The following is an 18,850-nucleotide window of genomic DNA, read 5'->3' as shown; positions in this document are numbered from 1 at the left end:
TAATTAATATTAAGAAGAGAGAAAGTGATGGGATTCAACTTTCAATTCAGAGAAGACTCGATCAATAGAAAAATCCATTTTGATTCTTCCTAATCAATGTCATTATATTCATTTATGTTACATAAGTTACAAAACTTAATTACTATTGGCAAATTATTATTGCATTAATCATTCTTGCCCTATATAATCTCTAGCTTTCCAAATCAAAATAATTGAAATTCAATCTCCTTGTTTCCTTTCCGAGCTCAAAGTATTCATGTGTTTCCTTTGGTTTATCTATTCCTCCAAAAGAAAGTTTCAAGCTGTTCGATACGATCTGAGTATTGTGAGTGTACACCTACAAGGATCGAGGTTGTTGTACCCTGGAGGGTAAGGCGCCACAAACCTGCTACACCGAGACATTGTCTCTAAGGGGCGAAATATACTCTTAAGGGCAGTGTTTACATGCCTCAACCTTAAACTCTTTTCGAGTAATGTGTCATTCGGAAGCCTATAAATCCAATAGATAAGTTCTATAATCCTTGTTATTTAATCTATTATGACAATAATATTATGATTATTATTTGTTATTAATATATTGTATTTTTGAGATCTTGTAGGAGGTGAAATCTGGTGACGGAAGTAGCATCCATCAACCAAATTTTCCAACATTTGAGAAGTCTAGAGAAAATAATTTATTTCTACAAGCTATCCATCTCAGGAGACGAAAACAATATGAAATCTCAATCTAAAGGACGCATAACAATCTGAAGACTCTTGAAGAACCCTAAATTACATCCTAAATCTTCAAGACCATAATAAAAATCGCAAGTATTGGACCTTTATTTGACGAATAAATTATAATCTGATTCTAGAAAAGAAAAATAAAGAGATTATCCATCTACATATCTTGAACAAACAAGAATTTTGATTTTGTTCCACATCAGATGTTTAAGTTTTGACTATATTAGAAGTTGGTTGTTGTGGTAGAACTGTAGAAGTAGAAGGAACAAGAAATTCCCATGCCACGAGACAGGGAGTGGTTCATTAAGGGTAATAAAGACTTCTTTTACTTTCATATGGTCATTTTTAACTAAATTATAAAACAAGGTTAGAAATCAACTTGGTGACCAAAAAAAGGTCATTTTTCAAAATTTCTCTTCTTTTAATAGGGTATGAGCTATTCTAAAAAAAAAAAAAAAAAATAGGGTATGAGCTTAATCATAGAGTTAGTAAACAAAAACAAACTAGATACATTAGTAAGAAAAATTTTGTTTGCGACTAATTTGTGACAGACGTTGTGGCTTTAGTGTTTAAGAGGATTTGACTCTTCCGGACTTAAAATTGACTCTACTATGTCTGAAGCTCTATAAGCTACGTTACGAGAAGCTAGAATAAGTCCATTAAGAGGAAATCTTTGCTTGCAATTTAAGTGATCGATCTTGCTTGGACGTGGTTAACAATAGAATCACAATTTCCTTTCATTTTCATCCCAACAGTCTGATAGCTAAATTCATACAAATAGTTAAAATAAAATGAAATAAACCCTTTAAAAAAAGGCTGTCTTACTTTACAGTCATTATGGACTTCAGGTGGACTAAAAAGATCGAAGAAACTTCTACAAATACCTGTTCTACGTTTCTTCAAATGAGTTTTGGAAGTCCACTCAATTTCAGTCCTACAAAGCGTGAGGTACCAGTCAATATGTAGTCGATTTAAATACAAACAACCATGCACATAAACATAAGGGCAAATTACTGGTCACTCCCTCAACTTTTGGGGAGTCAACAGTTCAGTCCCTCGTATCATAATTTTAACAAATAACTCCCTATACATTCAAATCTCACACAATTTGGTCCAAAATGACCATTTTACCCTCACTTCTTTTTTTTCTTTTCTTTTTTTTTCTATCCTCTCTCTCACTTCCTCTTTTTTTTTTCTATCCTCTCTCTCACTTCCTCTTCGACTCAGGTCATTAATCAAGTGTGAATCACACCTGCCGTAAGTTGAAATCACATCTGCATTAATCAAGTTGAAATCACATCTGCATTAATCAAGTGTGAATCACATCTGCCATAATTTCAAGTGTGATTCAGACCCTACAAATCCAACTTCTCCAACGCCAATTTCAAGTGTTCCGGAGAAAATGGAGGTTTTCCATTCCACGCTCCCCGTCTCCGCCATCATGGACGGGCTCGAGAAGATACGCCGTAAGGAAAACGGTATTCCGCTTGGCCAAATGCAGAGTGACAAGACCGTCGGCGGTGGAGACGACGCCTTCAACACTTTCTTCAATGAAACCGGAGCCGGATTGCACGTCCCCCGCGCCGTGTTCCTGGATCTGGAGCCCACCGTCATCAACGAGGAGGACCGGAACTTACCGGCTGTTCCACCCCGAGCAGCTCATCAGCGGCAAAGAGGACGCCGCCAATAACTTTGCCAGAGGCCATTACACAATTGGGAAGGAGATTGTGGATCGGATCCGGAAGCTTGCGGACAACTGAACTGGGCTTCAAGGGTTTCTGGTGTCCCATGCCGTCGGAGGTGGGACTGGATCTGGGCTTGGATCTCTGCTCTTGGAGAGGCTCTCTGTGGACTATGGGAAGAAATCTAAGCTTGGATTCACTGTTTACCCATCTCCTCAGGTCTCAACCTCTGTTGTTGAGCCTTATAACAGTGTTTTGTCCACTCGCTCGCTCTGGGAGCACACTGATGTGGCTGTGCTTCTGGACAATGAAGTCATCAATGATATCTACCGCAGATTGCTTGACATTGAGCGACCTACCTACACCAATCTCAACAGGCTTGTTTCTCAGGTCATTTCCTCACTCACTGCTTCTCTGCTATTTGATCTGAGTCGAAGAGGAAGTGAGAGAGAGGATAGAAAAAAAAAAAAAAAAAAAAAAAAAGTGAGGGTAAAATGGTCATTTTGGACCAAATTGTGTGAGATTTGAATGTATAGGGAGTTATTTGTTAAAATTATGATACGAGGGACTGAACTGTCGACTCCCCAAAAGTTGAGGGAGTGACCAGCAATTTGCCCTAAACATAAATAGACTGTTTAGCATTATAGGAAGGTATATATGAACCAAATTTACCCTATTATTTTCTCTATAATGGATTCATCTTCATCAATCATATGATACGTCACTGTCAAAACAGAGTTTTTGATGAAGGGGTTGGGACGAAAGTAGAACTCTAGTTTGAAAACCTTAAGGTTATCTGTCATTCTGTCCTAAGCCACTTGATGTTTTCAAGATGTTTGAGAGCTCCTTCATCATAGTCTTTAATCTAATTAAAAAAAAAGAAGAGAAACTATTGATTCCACATACAAATTAAGACTACGACCATTACAAATACAAATTATATTATGGTCTCACCCGTTTGCTTATCTCATGGAAGGCTCTCAAAGCATAAAGCCAAAAATCAGGAATCCCTTTTTCTGCAGAAATATATAAAACAATTATTCACAAAATAAAACATGCATAACAAGGTCAGGGGAAAGAGTGATCATTACCCTCTTGATTTGTTGTTGCTCATTCAGAATCAGTAGTAACTCCAATTCCGTTCACGATATCGTATCTCTGCAAAGAATTCAACTTGTTTTGTTTTTTTGTAAACTATTTTTTTTGCATAATCCAAACTAGTTAGAGTGAAACCACGTGGTGTGGTGTGTTGGTCGAGCGGCCTAGTCTGGAACCCCCAAGTCTAGCGTTCGAATCTCAGCTCCACCCCGTGGCCAGCAGATTTGAGGGACCTAGGTTGATTAAACACCAAGGTTCGTGCGTCTGTGGTGCAGTGATTAGTCCGGCTACGCTGGGATACACTGCATGAGAGTGTGTGTGTGGTTACTACTGTCGTCCAAACCTAAAAAAAAACTAGTTAGAGTGATACCTTGTTGTACAGAGGCTGATAGAGTTTCTCATATTTAGCTTCAAGTGCTCCTCGATCGTTGTAAAACTGTGCCTTTAATCCATCACGGTCTTTCTGCAAGTTGAGAAAGCTTCAAGGCGTTTCATTTGGAAATAAAATGCTATATTCATATATTCATGAACTGATAACAATAATACTATTACCTGTATCTGTATAAGATGCTCAATGCGCTTTCGGGTATCCGGTGAGAACCTGTGGAGCTGCACAGAAATGAAAACAAGAAAGAAAGCAGAACAAAGCAGGGCGTGCAGGTGAAATTTATTTACAGTTTTACTGGGGGTAAAGGCTACTCACCTTGCTTGGATTAAGGGCTGGTCAATCATCTCCGTTCCCAACATGTGCAATAGGATTCAAACAAGAATGTGAAAAACCAATTTCAGAATAAAATATCGTATCAGAAGCACAAGAGGGGAAGAGGAGAGTACCACAAGAGCCGAGATCGGACATGTTCATGTTGTTGCTCATTCTGATTGCACGGAGAGGGAGAGGGATAGAGCGAGAGAGTGGTAGAAGGCGGCAAACTAGAGTACTTTTAAACCCTTGCTCACATCTCCTTAAAAATTTAACACCCTATCAAAAATCCAATAAATGTTTAACCAATGGTCAATTATTATGTTTAATTGCTTTGTGATAAATATAGAACAATATCAGTCAATATATAATTGCAGTGAATTGCATGCAAACTCTTTCTTCTTCTTCTTCTTTTTCAAGAGAGAGAGAGAGAAAAAAAAGACCTGACCTCTTGGGAAATGTTTATTCTAGTACGTACTAGCAGCACAAAGAAGAGGGATATGTAGTCTTTTCAAAAAGAAAGAAAAAGGAAAGAGGGATATGCAGCAGAGCAAGTAGAACTGAAATTACCACTCTAGGATAACAAAAAAACTATTCAGTCCATGCTTAGCATATGTAAGTCTATTTGACATCACTAATATATCAATCAACAAAAGAATCCCACTAGAATTAAAACATGATTGAGCAAAGCATACTGAAAATCTTTCTGAATTTCGTAGACGGAAAAAGCTGCTGAAGAACCAAAATTAATTTTCTTGAAAGCAGCGAGATGAAGGGAAAAAAAAAAAAAAGTTACTTGATCAACTATTCCATTGAATTGAAGAACAATTATTTGATCAACTATTCCTCTTCTGCGTACAAAATATTCTGCAGTGTCTTCCTTTCTTCATGAATAAATCTTATGAATCTTTAGAGGGCCTACGGCTGGGTTAATTTGAAGATAGTCTTAAAAATTTGGAATCATTTTTTTTTTTTGCTTTCCTCTGCAGTAGATGAATTTCAACAGGAAACAAATTAATCCTCATAAATGCATTCCAAGTAGTAATTTCACTTCTTGTGGTTCAGGTAAAAAAACTGACATAGCCGTCTCTGCTAGGGTTTGCTCGTTGCTTGCCTTCGACAAAAACTACCAAATCTCACTGCGTCATGGCGAACATGGAGGCTGGAGATCCGGCAGGGCTTCAACATCTGGACTCGGGAGCGTTTCTCTTGGTACGGCGGGACTTGCAGCGCTGCAAGTTGACCGGTGGTATATGGTGGGCAGACTTCTGGGTCCCAAAGCCTAATATCCAAGGTTCAAAGGGACTATCTCCACAATTCGGAGAATCAAATCTGGTTTATCGATTCAGGACATCGGGGATCGCTTTGTTTTTCAATTCGAGCGCGAAGCTGAGCGGATCAAGATATTGCAGGGCCTTGGTTTTATAGTAATACGTACCATGCTGGTGCTTGGCACGTATGATGGAATTGGTTTAGTGGCTGACATCCCATTGAACCTGGTGGAGACTTGGGTGGCAGTTAAAGGATTGCCAGTGGGGCTTCGAAATAAGTTGGTGTTGAATCTGGTAGGTTCTACTCTTGGTCGAGTAATTAGGTTCGATCAAACAGCCTTACATCTGAAGGAAGAAGAACAAAGGATTCGACTGGTTTTTGACGTCCGGCGGCGTGATGGGTTTGGAAACTGTTTGAGTTTGCGCCAGTGGTGGTGCCGGAGCTGTCGTTTATCTATGAAAAGGTGAATGGTTTTTGTCGAAGCTGTGGTTTCTTTGAGCATGGTGAGGCAGGGTGTGATAGCCTATTGACGAAAGAGAAAGATGATATACTTGCACAGATGCAATCGGCGGTTCTGGCCGGCTTGTCTCTGTCGGATAATCAGCAACAGCTTAGGAATGAGGAGGTTGCGCAGCAGGCCGACCCGGGGCTGCTGAAGATGATTGAACCAGCTCCACCTGGGATCGAGGGAGTGCAGGCTTTGGTGGAGAGGAATTTACCACCGCTTCCTTCCGGTGATGGGGGATGCAGTGCATAGGGACTAGGGAGCTAGGCTTTGTTTGTAGGTTTCAACTTGTCTGCTTTTTTGGAGAATTGGAATTCTCAGATGCCAAAACAAACCGGTCATATGAATGGGGTAAGCATGCTTCCTCTGACTGTTATCAAGCCTTCTAGGATGGAGGGTAGGGTGGACACGATGGTGGTGGAGTCGGGTCCTAACTCGGTGCTGGGTGTTAAGACTTAAGAGAAAGCCTGTGGATAACGAGAATAATATCCACACATAGGCCACGTTTGGCAACCAATTAAGATAGGAATGGATTAGGATACATAAACGGATTAGATTGGAATAAGATTAGATTGGAGAAGAAATCCTTAACCTTATACTTCGTTTGTTACACTAGATTTTGAATTGGATTGGAACTGAAACTCTATCCATTTTAGAAGAAGGAAAAAAAAAAAAAACAGAGACGAAGGAAAGGAGATTGCATATATTCGTTAGGGTCTTTCTAAATGTACCCAGCAAATCTCTTAATACACCCAGCAATTAATTTATTCTAAATACTATTTATATATAGCAATTACCTTCCCCAAAATGCCCTCACCTTCACTACAAAGAAAATAAAGCCTATTTCAGATTTGCGTACCCAACTGAAGCAAACCCACGGTGTACAACAACTTCATTAAGTGATTTGGGTCTAGTATTCAACACATACTGAAATGCGACATGATTATACTCCATATTCATAAAGAAAGCTTGTGAATATGGTCTTACACTCCTCTTATGAGTAAAGGCCAGAGTTCATGTGTTATGGGAGATGATGGATAACAAAGGTTTTGATCAGCAAACAAAAATAATATTAACATTGCAAACTCAACAGTACACACAACATCTTAAACATGTAAAGTTTTATAGATTAATATTCATGATCGTACTTGAATAGTTTCCTTCTACCAATAAGAATTGTCACCCAACAAAAAACGATGGATCAAAGAAAGGGTGGCAGTAATTGATGGCAAAATTCACTAAACCACTCGCCCTAGCCAACTCACCTTGGAGAGCACGATTGTGAGATTGCGAGATTGGTGTTAATAAATGAGTTGGGTGTGTTTTTTTTTAAGAACACCCAAATTTGCTGGGTACAAGGATGAGGGTATTATGGGGAAGTTAGCTAGAAAAATATAAAAATATTTAAAATAAATTAGTTGCTGGGTGTGTTAAGAGATTTGCTGGGTACATTTAGAAAGACCCTATTCGTTAATGGAGCATGAGCTTAAGCTTTGCATCGGCAACCAGAGATGGCCGGAGAAGAAGAACACAACTATAATCAGCTATAATGGAGGTCGGAGATGGCCGAAAATTGCGCGGAGATTGCCAATTTTTAGCTGAAGAGTTCTTGTTGGAAACAAAAATTGCAGAGATCGAATTCACAATCGACCAATCATTCTGAGGTTCCCTATGAGGACTAGGGTTGTCAATTCCGACACGACCTGATAACACGACTCGAAACCCGCATGAAATAAAGCGGGTTGAACCCGCACGATTAATAAGCGGGTCGGCCATGGGTCAACCCACCATGACCCATTTAATAAATGGGTCGGCCACGGGTCAACCCGACAACACGAAGTGAACCTGTATAACCCGATTATGTTATACTTCTTCTTGAAATATTGGACGTTAGGAGTATTTGATCATAGGATTAGATCATTTGAAATATTTTGCTTTATAATTATTGGATTTAATTAGTTATGAATTACATGTAATTATTTATATTCTCGTCTTGTAGAGTTTTTAGTGAATTTAATCAATTTATGCATTTTTTTAGTTAAATAGGTTGCATTGTTAACCCTTAAATGAGTCATTTTGTCTAACACGACACGACCTATTTATTAAATGGGTTATGTGGGTTGGAAACGGGTAACCCGTTTAATAAATAGGTTGGGTTTGGGTTTAAATTTTTGACACGATTATTAAATGGGTTGGGTTTGAATTTGTATCTTGCGACACGACAAATATCTTGACCAGACACGAATCCAACCCGACACGACCCATTGACAGCCCTAATGAGGACGTGATGATGTTTAGGAACCAATAGTTGAGATGCAAGAGGAGGAAGACGTCACCGGACTTGGCCGCAGATGTCTGGGTTCTGCCGGATATGGCCGGAATTAACTGGAATTGGTCGATGAAGATGTGATGAAGATGAAGGCTAGTAGTTGTTGTTGGCGTGTGTGCGTTTCGCGATAAGGTCAATGTCTGTCAAATTTTATATCCACTTCTTATCCCACCTATTCAATAAGATTAGATATCGGATATCCTACTCTGATAGGAATTGAAATTTCCAATCTATACAAATCCAAATTGCCAAACAGGTGAAACAGCTGCTAGACAGGAAATTTTTAATCCTTATCACGCCGCTTAACCGGGCAAACAAACGCGGCCATAGTGTGTGGAGCCATCTAGTTTATATAATGAGAATAATATAAAAAACAAGAATAAAAATGGGCCTGATATATGAGATTGTCCAAGAAAGAATGGGCCTCGCTCTGCCTTTCCAAAAGCCGAACCGCGCAAAAACGGAAAGAAAAATTTGGAGGGAAATTAAAACTGGCAAAGCCTCCTCCTCCTACATCCCACCCACATTATTTTCACAAACTGTAAATTCCATCACAGATTCGCTTTCATGAAAGATTCATTGCCCCATAGCCATGACTCTAATCCTAGTATTAAGAAGAAGAGACCCCAAACCCTTACACCATCGCCCGGAGCCCTCACCGCTGCGATTTCGTCTTCGCCGACCGCCGCGTCGGGAGTCGGTTCGTATTGCCAGGTTTTTATGATTCTTTGAATCGGAAATTGTTTGTTGTTGATGGAGCGTTGGATTTGATTCGTCAATTTAGGAGTCAGAGTGGTGTTGGTGTAGGTAGGGCTTCGTTGAATGGGGTTTTTGTGAATGGGATTAGGGTTAGGGGAGGTGAGGCGGTGGAGTTGAGTGATGGAGACCAGGTCTCGTTTGCTTGTTCAACTGAAAATTGTTGTAGTAATCCGGGTCGGATTGGATTTGTGATTCATAAGATTGTGTACTATGTGCTAGGCGCTAGCTACTGTGCTTGTGCTCAATCAGTGTTTGTGTGCCCTAGCCTATGTATGTCCATCATCTCAGAAAGGTCCTTGTCGACGATGGAACGTCGTCGTTGAAATTTGGATGGTAAGTGTTTGTCCGGGGACCCCGTGAGAAGACTTTGGATTTTGGCTTCGTTGTATTAATAATGCTTTCATCAATGAACTGCAGAAAATGCATGTCTTGTCTTCTTCCTTCTAATTTTGGCTATGAAATATCTGCTTCGATTTATCATTCTTTATATGTGGTTAGAAGTATCTATCGTTGTAATAACCTGTTTTTTTTATTCAAAACAATTTGGTGGCAAACACCTTTGTTAAAAGGTAAGGTGTACCTTGATTCAAGGCCGGTTGTTCTAATCATCATACATGTCTGCATAATTGAAAGAAGCAGACAATTCTCTCTCTCTCTCTCTCGCTCGACCGAAACCGAAAAACAGAGCAAAGGCTCTTCGGTCTCTCTCTACCTCCACCGGCCACCAAACGGCGTCGAACCACTTCCTTTTGCTTCGTCTCAGCCTTGCGCAGCTGCCAGAGGCAGACTTGCACCGTGACACGGCCACCAGCGGCGGCGGGAAGCTCCGCCCGGTTTGAGCTCGTTTTGGAACCAAGCTTGATATCTCAAGCTACCGGTCACCAATCCTCACCAAAATCCATCCACAAGCTCGCCTCAACTTTCTGAAGCTCCCAGAAGCAGCCTCACACGGTGGCGTGGCCCGTAGCAGTGGCTGCAAGTCAAACCCAACCAAGAACGAAACCGGAGCTATCGATCCGGATATCTCGAGCTACAGACCATCATTTCTTGTGATTCTTGAGCTGGTGAACTCAGATTGAAGTTTTGAACAACTTTCATGAAGGGATCGAAGCGAGAAATTGAATTTTTTACTTCGGAATTCAAGCTCGCCGGATTCTGGAAATTTTCCGGCCACCGACGCTTTCGATCAAGATATCTCGAGCTGTAGAGCTTCGTTTTGAGTGATTCTTGAACCAGTGAGTTCGTCTTTAAGTTCTGAACAAGTCTCCTGAAGGAATCGAAGCGAAAGGAGGACATTTTTACGTTGATCGGAGCTTCGCCAGTTTCTGCAAATTCTCGCCGGTTTCTGGAAAAATTCCGGCCACCTCGACTGTTTTAGGTAATTTCAACCACTTCCGGTCATTTTCAGCTTACATGGTAGTTATGAAAATTGTTAAGCATGATGAGAGGAAGAAGAGCAGCCCGGCCCCGACACCATTGGCGGTGGTCGGTGGCGGCTCTGCCACTAACTCCGGCGGCCCTTTCCGGCCACCTCCGGGGATCAAAAATATGGTTTCTGTACATTTTCAGATTCTATATTTCAATACGATCATTTTGGTATATTACACGTAATTTTTGGATATCGTATGATTAAGTTATGAATTTTTAAGTTTCGATCGATTTCGATCGTTCGATTTGTGATCTGTGAAGGTCAGACCGTCTGATGGAATTGTAGATTTGATATGTTGATCGTATGACTGTCCCGATGACTTTGTGTGGTCACGGACGAAGATCCGACCGTTGGATCTTCGTATAATTGAGAAATGGTGATTCGGGAGGCGATTTGTGAGAATCCATCCGTCGGATTTTTATATAAGTTAGAATCCGACCGTCAGATTCCCGTATATGTGTGCTTTTGAGTTGTTGGCTAAGTTAAGATCATTATTGGATTAGGTGATCGATGGATTTATTTGGCGGACGATTCGTGAGATTGTTAATTGAGCTGTTAAGAAGACGCAGCTGGATCAGAGGTGAGTAAACCTCACGTGGTTCATATTACGAACCGAATAAATTTAATTACTTTATTTTGTCGTAATTGTGTGAAAATATTTATGAAATAAATATTTGTTTTAAATCATATGGGCTTGATCAACTACGGTCCATAGGTAAGTAAAATGTATTTAAACTATAAAAATGAATTTCACGATTTTATTGTGTGGACTATAGTTGGTATTAGTGATTATCCCTGAGCGGATAATTACGTATATATATATTTATGTGGAATATATATATGGATGGTGTGGCATTGTGGTATGTGGATTATTGAATTGAATATTTACATATGTCGGAAACATATATGTATTGGTAGAATTGTTGTGATGCAAACAATATTTGTGAGTGAGTTCATATATTGTTTTTGGGTATGACTTTTCGGGAAACAATATGTCGTGGGAAATGGTATTTCTATTGTTTTGAAAAGTGTCTGAGGATTTGGGGAGTTGCAGGTTGTGATTTCTCCTTTTGGGTTGGGAAACATTTTCAGGTCCGGTATGACCATTTTAAATGTTTTAATCTGACGACCGGTGGTCTGAGGATTTGAGAGTCACAGGTTGTGATTTCTCCGTTTGATTTGTTTTAACATTTTGGGTCCAGTGCGACTCGCTTAAATGTTTTGATCTAAGGGTCAGGTTGGCCTAAAGATCCGGGGTTTGCAGGTTGCATCCTCAGGCAATATATCGTAATTACGCCTTTGGCCCGGTTAGTGATTTCGATCAGTTAGAGCTCTAGTCTGTCTGCCAACGTGTCCAGGTTGGACCGGATTTTCATAATGATTTGTTAGGTTAACATTTCCTATGATTTTGTCACGATGTGACTTGTAAGAGTCCTTTTGGTAAAAGGTGTTGAGTTTTGGATGGATTTATTAGTGTGAGTTGATGATGTTTTTAATTAATTTCCTTGTTAATTCTTTTGTTTAAATTTCTATTCTTTTTCTCTTTTCTTCTTTTTCGGTTATATTGTTTATTATCTCTATTTATTTCCTTGATCATTTCTATGGTTCGATTTCCCGTTTATTTCTCGTTTTCATTTTATTGTTTAATTTTAATGTAATCTCCTGAACTAAATTATATGCAGGGATTACTATGACTTCTGATTTTATGCGTGTTGGTTATTTCCTGAATTAATTTTCTATGCATGATTAATGTTCTTATTAGTTTAATTGGGAAGTGCAGTGATGGATGAGACTTGTAGAAAGTTGAGAAATATTATTCCGTATTGTGGGGATAAAGACATCTTGTTAAGAGTAGAGATGAGTGATTCATTTGATTTCTTTGTGTGTGATTTCAAATGATTTGGAGTTAATGATTTTGGTGATCGATTATCGAGATTGTGGTTTTCTTTGTGGATGTTGAAATTGTTGGTTGTTACTTGAGTTAAAAGTACTGTGTTATAATAAATCAACCATTCTTTCTTTTACTCATACTGGCTGTCAAAAGCTTACCGGGTTTTGTGTTGTTGCAATCCCGGTACACTATTCAAACGGTGTAGCGGATAATCCTACAGGACTGGAGAATTCAGGAAGGTGATCGAACCGTGTAGAGTAGCTGCTTTGTAATACTCTGATTTTCAGTTGTGAGGTTTGTTATGCTCATTAGAGCTTTACAATTTACTTTGTACGAGTGAGTTGTAATAATTAACTCGAGGTCTTCGAGTTTTGAATTTGAGCGTGAGTGGCGAGGTTGTTTCTGAGAAAAAAAAAAATTCAGAACGTTTATTTGTTTAAGTTGTTTAATTCATGTTTCGGATTTGAATTTGTTATTCAAAATTCGGGGCGTGACAATTGTCACGCCCCGAATTTTGAATAACCAATTCAAATCCGAAACATGAATAAACAATTAATACAAATAACGTTCTGAATTTTTTTCTCTCAAACAAACACACCACTCGCCACTCAACACAAAAACTCGAAAACCTCGAGTTAATTATTACAATTCACTCTTACAAAGTAAAATTGCAAAGCTCTAAATGAGCATAACAAACCTCACAATATAATGCTGTAATTCACATAACACTACTCTAAGCAGCCCGATCACCGTCCTGGTTCTCCTGACCTGTAGGATTTCCCGCTACACAATTTGAATAGTGTACCGGGAGTTGCAACAACACAAAACCCGGTAAGCTTTTTACAGCCAGTATGAGTAAACAAGAAAGAACTGTTGATTTTAAATTACAATTCTTATAACTCAACAACACAACCAACAATCTCAACATCCACGACGCAAACGTCAAACCCATTCAATATCACCACTTTGGTCCTATCTCACAACACTATCACCACTTGGGTCCCATCCCATAACACGTTAGAGCTCTAACTGCCTCGTTACCTCTGACACCTTGGCCTAGGGTCAAGCAACGGCAAAAATACTTCGGTTAACACTATAACCGTCGCGCTTTGGACATCCCCGTCCTCAGCACCATATACTTCGGTTAATAATAAACCGTCGCGCTTTGGACATCCCCGTCCTCAGCACACAACTTCGGTTAATAATAAACCGTCGCACCTTGGACATCCCCGTCCTCAGTACACAAACACTCCGGTTATCCTTAACCGTCGAACTTCGGACACCTCATCCTCAGAACCCTACATTCTCTGACTCTATACATCCTCCAATGTAAATCATGAATATTAACAAGAACTCATCAATCATGTTCATCACATATAAATATGGTAAGTCACATGTCAATTTATAATAATTTAATCATCTCAATTTCACACTCTTCAATGTCACGCCATTCACATATAATCACGTAAATATATATATACGTAATTATCCGCTCAGGGATAATCACTAATACCAACTATAGTTCACACAAGAAAATCGTGAAATTCATTTTGTATAATTAAAATCATTTTACTTACCTATGGACCGTAATTGATCAAGTCCATATGATTTTAAAACAAATATTTATTCCATAAATATTTTCACACAATGACGACAAAATAAGGTAATTAAATTTATTCGGTTCGTAATATGAACCACGTGAGGTTTACTCACCTCTAAATTCCCGCTGCGTCTTCTTAACAGCTCAAAATACACTTTCACGAATCGTCCACCAAATCAAACTGTCGATCACCTAATCAAACATGACCTTAACTTAGCCAATAACTCAAAAACATAATCAAACGACAATCCAACGGTCGGATTGAAATTAAATGATGATCCAACGGTCGGATCCTCACGGATCGCCTTCCTAATCACTGTTTTGCATTTATACGAAGATCCAACGGTCGGATCTTCGCCCATGACCACACAAAGCCGCTGGGACAGTCATAAGATCATCATATCAAAACTACAAGTCCATCTGACGGTCCTAACTTCACATATCATGAATCAAACGATCGAAATCGATCGAAACGTAAAAATTCATAACTTAATCATATGATATCCAAAAATTGCGTATAATATATCAAAATGATCGTATTGAAATATAGAATCTGAAAATGTACAGAAACCATATTTTTGACCCCCGGAGGTGGCCGGAAAGGGCCGCCGGAGTTAGGGACAGAGCCGCCGCCGACCACCGCCAATGGTGTCGGGGCCAGGCTGCTCCGCTTCGTCTCATCATGCCTAATGATTTTCTTAACTAGCATGTAAGCTGAAGATGACCGGAAGGGATAGAAATTACCTCAAACCAGTCGGGTTGGCCGGAAAAAACCCAGAAACCGGTGAGCTCCTAGTTCGACGTAAAAACTGCAACTTCAGGCCTCGATACCTTCTGGAAAGTTGTTCAGATCCTCACTCTGAGTTCACCAGTTCAAGAAACACTCAAAACAACATCCTGTAGCGCGAGATATGTCGATCGAAGCTTTGGTTTTCGATTTGATCGGGTCTGGCTTCCAGCCGCCACCACGAGTAGCGCCGCCGTGCAAGGCCACTTCTGGGAGCTTCAGGACGTTGAGGTGAGCTTGTGGATGGAGTTTGGTGAGGAGTGGTGAATGGTAACTTGAGATATCAAGCTTGAAATCAAAACGGGGGTAAACCGGCCTCGTGCTCCACCGCCGTGTACGGCCCACGAGACGGCGAAAGGCTGTTACCGGCAGCTGCGAAAGGAAGAGGCGAAGCTGTGGAACGTGGTCTGGGTCGATTCAAAGGCCTGTGGAGCGAGAACAAGCTTGGAGAAGGAATGCTCTGTTTTGGTTGCTGGTTTCGGCAGAGAGGGAGAGAGTGAGAGATTTTCTTTCTTTTCTTCTGGAGCTGGTACACCACCATCTATCAACATGTAGAGTAAAATACAACTAGTGTCGCACTACCTCTCTTAATGCTTGAAACACAAAGAGCACACCTCGATTTTTTTAAACAAAGTATTTGCCACTATAAATTTGTGATAAAACCAGAAAATTCAATAACTAGTAAGTGGAAGATGAGGTTATTACAATCTACCCCCCTTAAAGGAATTTCGTCCCGAAATTCAAGTACTCAACTCCCCAAAGAGCTGTGGATACTTCACTCTCATGTCAGACTCTAACTCCCATGATGCATCGCCCTCGTCATGATGACTCCACAGCACCTTCACAAGATTAACCTCCTTCCTACGAAGCTTCTTCGTAGACCTATCTAAGATACGAACAGGTTCAACCACAAAGGTTACATCCGTGTTTACCTCAATCGTACCATGATCAATTACATGGGACTCATCTCGGACGTACTTCCTGAGCATAGACACATGAAAGACATTGTGTACACCAGACATGCTAACTGGTAAGGCAAGACGATATGCCACTTTCCCAACCCTTTCTAGAATCTCAAAGGGTCCAACATACCTTGGTGCGAGTTTTCCCTTCTTGCCAAATCTCATTACGCCTTTCATAGGTGAGACCTTCAAGAACACGTAATCACCCGTCTTGAACTCAACTGGTCTTCTCTTTAAGTCTGCATAACTCTTCTGTCTACTTTGTGCTATTTGGATCCTATCCCGAATAGTAGTGATCTTCTCTGTAGTCTCCAGAACAAGTGCAGGACCAAAGAGTCCCTTCTCCCCTACTTCTGTCCAACAGATAGGAGTTCTACATGGCCTACCATAAAGAGCCTCATACGGGGCCATGCCGATGCTGGCGTGATAACTGTTGTTGTAGGCAAACTCTATCAATAGTAGGTGATCCGCCCAACTTCCCTTAAAGTCCATCACACAAGCTCTAAGCATATCCTCCATCACCTGATTCACTCTCTCAGTTTGCCCATCTGTCTGTGGATGAAATGCGGTGCTCATAGCTAAAGCTGTGCCCAATGCCTTATGGAATCTACGCCAAAATTCTGAAGTGAAACGAGCATCCCGATCAGAAACAATTGTAACAGGCACACCATGCAGCCTTACTATCTCATTCACGTACAACTTACACAACGCATCCCCTGAGTAAGTTTTTGCCACAGGAAGGAAGTGTGCAGACTTCGTCAATCGGTCCACAATCACCCAAATTGAGTCATAACCTTGCCTGGACCTAGGCAATCCAGTCACAAAGTCCATGGAGATATCTTCCCATTTCCACACCGGAATCGGTAATGGTTGTAGCATCCCTGCAGGCCTCTGATGTTCTGCCTTCACTCGCTGACATGTAAGACACTTCGACACATGTTCCGCCACATCCCTCTTCATTCCATACCACCAAAATTGTCTTCGTAGGTCCATATACATTTTAGTACCACCTGGATGTATCGTGTATCGAGATCTATGAGCTTCCCGCATGACCTCCTCCTTGAGGTTATCAACACTTGGAACATACAATCTTCCTCGAAATCTCAACCCCCCATCTGCTCTAGTAGCCCACTCAGAAGGGCCCTCCACATCAGGATTAGCAGTCATCTCTGCAATCCTCGCCTGGGCAAACTCATCAAGTGTCTGCCCCTGAATGATCCTGGAAATCAAGGTAGACTGTAAGGTCATACTACCGAGAAAGATTTCATGTCCACCTCTTGTGGGCATAAGATCAAATTCGGATGCAGCTTCCAACATGAGCCACTCCTGTACCATAAGCGATGCCATGATTACTCGGGGCTTCCTACTCAAAGCATCTGCCACTACATTGGCCTTTCCAGGATGATACTCCAAAGTGAAATCATAGTCTTTGATGAGCTCCATCCATCTCCTCTGCCTCATGTTCAACTCCTTTTGGGAGAATAGATATTTCAGACTCTTATGATCTGAAAAGAGTTCAAACTTCTCACCATACAGATAGTGTCTCCAAATTTTCAAGGCAAACACCACTGCAGCTAGCTCTAGATCATGAGTGGGGTAATTCCGCTCATGAACCTTCAGTTGTCTAGAGCCATAAGCAACAACACAACCATTCTGCATCAACACACACCCCAAACCCTGATGAGATGCATCACTGTAGATAACTAAACCACCTCTGCTAGTAGGAATAGTCAACACTGGTGCCGTAGTCAACCGGGTTTTCAGCTCGTTGAAAGCCTTCTCACACTCATCCGTCCATACAAACTGAGTGTCCTTCCGTGTCAACTTAGTCAAAGCTGAAGCGATACTAGAAAACCCCTCAATGAAGCGCCTGTAGTAACCTGCTAATCCGAGGAAGCTACGGATCTCTGTAACAGTAGTGGGGCGACTCCAACTCATCACCGCTTCAACCTTCGAAGGGTCCACAGAAACTCCATCCTTCGAAACTACGTGACCAAGGAACTTGACTTCCTTCTGCCAAAAATCGCACTTCTCGAGTTTGGCAAACAATTTCTTTTCTCTTAATGTCTGTAGTACAATTCGCAAATGCTTCTCATGGTCACCAGACGACTTTGAATAAATCAAAATGTCGTCCACGAAAACTACTACAAACTGGTCCAAGTAGGGACTGAACGTGCGGTTCATCAAGTCCATGAATGCTGCTGGTGCATTAGTTAGACCAAAAGGCATGACAAGGAACTCATAATGTCCATACCTAGTTCTGAACGCCGTCTTTGGAATATCCTCATCCTTCACCCTTAACTGGTGATATCCAGATCTCAAATCAATCTTTGAGAACACAGTAGCCTCTCTAAGCTGATCGAACAAGTCATCAATCCTAGGTAAAGGATACCTGTTCTTGATGGTCACCTTGTTCAGCTGCCGATAATCCACACATAATCGAAGTGAATTATCCTTCTTCTTCACAAACAACACTGGTGCACCCCAAGGAGATACACTAGCCTGTATGAACCCTTGAGTCAGTAATCCATCAATCTGAACCTTCAACTCCTGAAGTTCAGCTGGAGCCATCCGATAGGGTGCTTTCGATACAGGGGCAGTACCTGGTATCACATCAATGGAGAAGTCCATTACCCTTTTTGGAGGTAACCCTGGTATCTCCTTAAACACATCAGCATATTCTGAAACTACAGGAATCCCTGTAATCTCAGAAATACTACTCCCTGACTCAATATGAGCCAAAATCCCTGCCCTCATGGCAACGTCGGACCTCAGACAACGGTAATGAAACACCGGTTGTCCAGGAATACGGAAGGATACAATCATCCTAAAGCAATCAATCAATGCATGGTTCGGGCTCAACCAATCCATACCCAAAATCACATCATATGTGTGATCCGGAATCACAATCAATGATGCAGAGAACTCTCTACCACCTATCCCAATAGGGCAATCATCACAAAACATATCCAGCTCAAGAGACACACCCAGAGGTGATGTAACACATAATGATCTAGTAAGAGGCATGACAATCAATCCCAACACATCCACTACTGAACTAGATATGAAAGAGTGGGAGGCTCCCGTATCAAACAATACTCTAGCAAGATAGT

At 40.9% G+C, this 18,850-nt stretch overlaps 2 long non-coding RNA genes across 2 annotated transcripts; one reads left to right on the top strand and one right to left on the bottom strand.

Moving 5' to 3' along the window:
- Positions 1-10,211: 10,211 nt before the first annotated feature.
- On the top strand, positions 10,212-12,842 carry LOC133741946 (uncharacterized). Its single transcript, XR_009862251.1, has 3 exons — positions 10,212-10,446; positions 11,001-11,077; positions 12,594-12,842. It is a non-coding gene; the product is annotated as an uncharacterized LOC133741946 (long non-coding RNA).
- A 138-nt stretch (positions 12,843-12,980) lies between these two features.
- Positions 12,981-15,382, bottom strand: LOC133741759 (uncharacterized). The gene is made up of 3 exons (XR_009862104.1): positions 14,733-15,382; positions 14,102-14,180; positions 12,981-13,171 (listed from the first exon to the last, which is right to left on the bottom strand). It is a non-coding gene; the product is annotated as an uncharacterized LOC133741759 (long non-coding RNA).
- Between the last annotated feature and the right edge of the window lie 3,468 nt (positions 15,383-18,850).

Source organism: Rosa rugosa, chromosome 4 (genome assembly GCF_958449725.1).
Source record: "Rosa rugosa chromosome 4, drRosRugo1.1, whole genome shotgun sequence".
In the NCBI taxonomy this organism is placed as follows: Eukaryota; Viridiplantae; Streptophyta; class Magnoliopsida; order Rosales; family Rosaceae; genus Rosa; species Rosa rugosa.
This window is presented reverse-complemented; position numbering and strand designations above follow the sequence as displayed.